Below are 6,000 nucleotides of genomic sequence, written 5' to 3'. Positions count from 1 at the left end.
GTGTGTGTGTGTGTGTGTGTGTGTGTGTGTGTGTGTGTGTGTGTGTGTGCACATATTAAATGGACAATTGTACTATGTCTGAGCATTGCCACTCTGGGGAATTAAGGTCACGCTGTCATGCCTCCTGAATACTAACAACTCAAGATTGAAGCTTCCTTCTTTATGGACACATAATGGTCTAATCAGGCTCCTGATCAGACGGGGACGCGGCCGAACCCTCCGGCAGAGACAGAATGTTCTCTGAGACACAATCGCACGGTAAAACAACACAAAAAAATTGTCAGGATGTGATCTTTGCTTTTGATTGAGTGTTGGGCCTTTGTGGCGGGAGTCATCCCTGGCTCGCTCTGTGCCTCGCCGTCCTGCACGATGATGTCATCTGTGGGAAGGTATTTCTCTCAGACACAACCTGTCTGCTCCTGTCAGGGGGCCGCGGTAACTCGAGCCGCCTTGAAAGTCTGGGAGTGAGCGCCGGTCACTTGCAGACAAGGGCGTTATTTATTTTTTCTGGAGGAGATTCAATACCTCCTCCTGCCGCTCTGAGCTCTGTCCTGAACTCTGAGCCCCCCCCACCTCTCAAGAGACACACGGGAGGTTGTGATCTCAGTCACAGGAGTGCTTTGGAAAACTGGAGAGTGGTAGGTTTTATAGCATGATTAGTTCATGTATATTATCACAGAGATTCAGGCTATACAGGTTGTGCTTCTCTTATTAAATGGCTGAGTAGCAGGCATTGTTAGCGTTAGCTTTCAGTGCTGTGGTGTTATGAAAGTCCTCTTCCACCCTGGTGCCCTTTAGTTCTACTGTCTGCATATCAAAAGAAGTCTGTGAATATCATTTCATCCCACTGTTCACTGAAAAAAGAAAATTGTTGGACCAACTTCACTTTAACTCAGTCAGTTGTTTACGTACAAATGAATTTGGTTGGTTCAACAAGTTTATGTATATGAACACAATTGATAACTGTAACTTGGAACAACTTGTAATTGATTAATTGTGTATGCTAGAAAGTAATTTGGTAAACAATTTTCTTTTTTTGTTTATGCTCTGAAATTCATAATTGTAAACATGTAATGTTTTTATCATGGTGATGATGATTTATGGATGTAAACCATATGTTTTGAATATTAACAACAGTGGATTTCTAGTTTAATTTGTCTTATATTAAATTTACATGTTTGTTTACAACATCCATCTATTATTCTTTGCTTTTCTTTTCTTTGGTCGAAGGGGAGGACTGGAGCCAAACTGGAGCCAATCCTAGTTTACATTGGACAATCTGCATATGTTTGCACTGTGGGAGGAAGCTGGAGAACCAGAAAACCTCTGCAATACAAGATAAGATACCCACAATGGGGAAAATACACACATCAAAATGAGAATCAGTAAGTAATAAGTAAAACTCAATACTTAAGTGTAAGGATAATCAAAATTAAGTGTAAGGAATACAACAAATATAGAAGAATATGAATGGAATAAAAACAAATATATACATTGTAAAGATAAGAAACATATGTGCAGTGTGAGAATATGCACAGTGAATGGAGTGCACATGAACCATTGTATTGCACAGGCAGAATGAATGTTGCACAGCGAGAACCATCTTGCTATGAGGCGACTGCCCCACCGTGCCTCCCTGTTTACAACATATATGACTCTAGTTTCAGATTCGGTTGCATCAGAGGGTTAAAAACCGAGGAAACAATTGCTTCCAAAACCTCACATTTTATAACCCACAAATATTTATTTTACTCAGCTATAGTTTAACAAAACGACTTTAGTACTTCAGTACAAGCAACAATGTCAACGAGGTCATGTTCAGAGTGTGCACAGTCTCCCTGGTCACTGAAAAATATTTTAATGCAGATACACAAGAAAGGTTCAACCCCTTTAACTTGTAAAAAAACAGTCCAGATGCTGTTCACACCTGCAGCCACACGTTACTGCAGTGAGCTTGCCATACAGCTGCAAACAACCCTCATTGTCTTTTGCCATTCAGCTTTTTTTCATATGATCTCTCTCCCAGAGATCAGCAAATACGAAATGCAGCTCAAGAATGTGTGTTTAAGAATGAGTCACCTCGATCAACATGTTGGGAGGTAGCAAGACTGTTTAAAAACCAGGAGAGCGTGAGTCAGCATGACAAGGATCAACACACACGAGAACAGATGTCATAACAAAGTATTTCTATCTTTAAGAACCATCCAAACTTCGAGGGGGCTGTGATATCAAAATCCCTGTCCAGAGGGTTAATGATTCACTTTAACCTATTTACCGCATCTTTATATGAATGAGTTCAAAAAAAGGTTGTATGAAGATGAGTAAAATGCACATGAGCAGAAAAAGACTCCACGAGACGTGATATTTAACATGCAACACTGCAACAAATCCTTCGCCTGAAAACATGCCCGTGCCAAAGCGTTCTGAGTTAGCGTGCAGCGATCGATTGGCTTAAAAGGTTATGCGAATCAATACAAAGTTGTTTTGGGCACCAGTGCTATTATATTAATGTCATCCTGAGAAATAGGCACTAGCTTAGGTGGCTTGTCGGCCGGCTTGTTTTCCTCTTTAACTCCAGTCTCAAGATCCTTGTTACAATGCAACAGAAAGCTGTTTTAAATGGCAGGTTTTAAAAAGGAATGTCACTTTCAAAAGGGAACAATATTTTGATTGATATAAAAAAAGAGGCAGTTGCCTTTTTTCATCCTTTCATCAGGCTTTAAAGCAGTGGCAGGTAACATCTTTTTTGCGTATTTGAGCGAAATTCCATAATAATCTTTCAGCATAATTTAAATCAAGTGATCTGAGAGAAAACTAGACTTCTGCACTTCCTCCAGGCGCTCTTTAGGGAAATCTGGCCTGTGACAGGAGACTTTGACCGATCGCAGGGGTGTTAAGAGAGAAGGTGCTCTATTGGTTGTTCTACGATTCAGCCACGCGTACGTCATTTAGTTAAATAGCCTGCAATGAATCAATGGTAGAAAACCCTTAGGAAACCATATTTAAATTCACTTGCTTTTTATTGATATCTGCACCAAATTGCATGCACTCATTTAATCAAGATCCATAAAATATTCTCTGAGAAATCAAGGAAAATGTTTGCTTTTTTTAAACCGCCCTATCTCGCAATGTTAAAGATCCAGTGTGTAGGATTTATGTGAAAGAGTTCTATTGGCAGAAATTGAAGATAAAATAATCCTAGTGATGTTTTCACTAGTGTGTAAAAATCTAAATTGTACGAATTGTTTCTTTACCCTAGAATGGGCCTTTTATATTTAAATACTTTATATTTACATCTGGAGCGGGTCCTCTCTACGGAGGCCGCCATGTTTTTACAGTAGCCAAGACTGGACAAACTAAACACCTTTTGAGTTTTTATGACAACTTAAGGTTACCACAGGTTCTCTCTCATGTTTGGAAGGGGAGGGTGAGGTGAGGGGTATTCAGCTGCAACATGCAACTTCACCACTAGATGTCCCTAAATCCTACACACTGACCCTTTAAAGAAAGCGAGATCTGCCTCATGATCAAGATCCACACAAAAAGTGAATGCGTTTTTTCCCGATCCATATTGCATCCCTCCATTACGTTTTGTCGTGATCTGTTTCGTAATTTTTGCATAATCCTGCTAACAATCAAACAAATGCAGACAAAAACATGACCTCCTTAGTGAACGTAAAAAGAGCCTAAAAGAAAGTGAGACAATAAATGCAATGAAACATGGATGGGTTGTTTGTGGTGTGTGCATATGAAGCCTGTGACTCTGCTCGTGCTCATCTGGAGGGAGAGGCCTCCTTCCCAAAACTGTTAGAATTGAGCGTCCTGGGGATGAGACCCTACTGCAGCACAACGGGAAGCTAACCTGCAGAACTGAATAGTGCGAGAAGCTCTGTGACTAGTGAAGTAGCTCGTTGTGCAGTCAAGGATGACACAGAGGTTGAAGTGGTCACATATTTACTCGCCTCTCTCTCTCCCCATCCCTCTGGCACTCTCCCAAGGTCAGACACTGCGTTGCATAATAATCTTTTAAAACAAACAACAAAAACCCCCCCAAAAGAATCACACGTACCCATCCACACAAACACGCAAACCGTGCCACAATGAGGCCAAGAAGAACCCAACTAAAAATAGCAGCATCACTGCAGCCATCACCCCCGAGCATCAGAACACCACTCCGCACTTCACATCTCATAACCGGAGAGTCCTGCGTCAGATGCAGCCAAGACTTCCTGAACTGAACGTTGACCCCGAGTTACACATGCTTTACTGAGCATAAGCCGCTATGAGGAAATGTGCGCTTTATATCTTCTTTATTTCTACCAGTGGCGTGGAAACATCCTGTGACACCCATGTGTTAAAGCACGAAATCTCCTCACCCTGCACCTTTCCCTGGCTTTTCTCTCTTTTCTTTCCCTTCCTTGTATCACCTCCCCTCCCCTCCACCACCCTCTTCTTCACCTCCCTCCCATGGCCTCGGGGAGCTGTTAGCTATCTGAATGCTGGCACTCTATTGTGAGCACTCATTGATTGCCTCTGTGCTCCCCACAGCCAGTCGGGCCAGTCAGCATGGGGCCCCGGCTGTCTGCGTTATCTGCCACCGCTCCGACGACATACGCTGCAGAAAAAACAGAAGAGAAATGGAGAAAACATTCGAGAGAGAGAAACAGTGTGTGTGTGTGTGTGTGTGTGTGTGTGTGTGAGAGAGAGAGAGAGAGAGCACTTGTAAAAGGCTGTCCGAGCTTCCACAAGCCAGCAGTCCCATCATCTGTTTTCTGTCCCTCTCTCCGTCTCTCTCACTCTCAGCTCCTTGTTCTTCTCGCAGCCTGAGACAATCAATGGTGTACTCAAGCAGACTTCTCTCGTCCTCTTTTAAAATAGTGCTCTTCTGGCTTTTCTCCGCAGGAGGTGATCCATTTACTGCCCCACATCTTCTCCGCCTGTCCCAAATATTAACTCCCCCATCAGTCAGCCGCTCAATCAGTTTGATCAGCTCGCACACACAAACGTCACTTGTTTTTCTTTGGGGGGGGGAGGGGGGGGGGGGGGGGGGGGGGGATTCAACATGGGTTCAGTGCTCATTTAACTCAATCACAACAAGCTATTGATCATGTGCTCATACTGGAGTGTGACCATTAACTCATGGTTAGGCCTGGAATGATACGTTTATCATGCAATTTGTCAATTGAAAGAAAATCAAGTCAAAACAAGTTTTTCTTTGGGCCACGTTTTAAAATTCAAAAACTATGTTTTACACAATGCAACCACTTTTATAATCACATTAGTTTCAAAATAGAAAGTAAGATATTAATCCTTGTTTGCCCTTGTATTTATTAAATTAACAGTGTTGTTGAGCAGGGTCAGAAAAGACAATTGCACCAGATAAAATTTAGTTTATTTTTTCTTGGTCCTTGATCTTTTTTTGTTCTTTTTTGGACTTTAAGAGAAATCACTGAATCACAAAACCGTCTTTACAAAGATATTGTGAACTTCATTAAAGATGGTGGCTGCAGCAACATTCACTGATTCATTATGGTCAACGCTGATGTGGTGTAACTTCTTTACATTAGATTAATTTTTTTGGGCACATCATAAATCTTAAACTTAAGATGGTTCTTAATATTAGTGTTATTATCATTATCATTATTATTACTAGGAGGTTAAGGAGGTTATGTTTTCTCTACTGTCCAATGGTTTGTTTGTTTGTTTTCAGCAGGATCATGCAAAAACAAACACTGAACCAGAACTCAGAGGAGGGATCGAACATTGGCCAGCAACGAACCATAACATTTTAGCGCAGATCTGGAAAAAGGGGCAGATCCAGAAATGTTTTTTCACTTTCTCTAATATTACAAGATATGGTGGGATTTTTTTTGTCTGTTTTTTACATTGTCATCAATTCCCCAGAGCATAATTCAATGATCTTAAAGGGGACAAAAGGCGTGTTTAGGGGAGTTTGTGCAAATAAAACCTGGATCCAGCAGATTTAAATGTGGTTTCATA

This window comes from Hippoglossus hippoglossus, chromosome 15, assembly GCF_009819705.1.
Source record: "Hippoglossus hippoglossus isolate fHipHip1 chromosome 15, fHipHip1.pri, whole genome shotgun sequence".
NCBI lineage: Eukaryota > Metazoa > Chordata > Actinopteri > Pleuronectiformes > Pleuronectidae > Hippoglossus > Hippoglossus hippoglossus.
Note: the sequence above shows the minus strand (reverse complement) of the source record.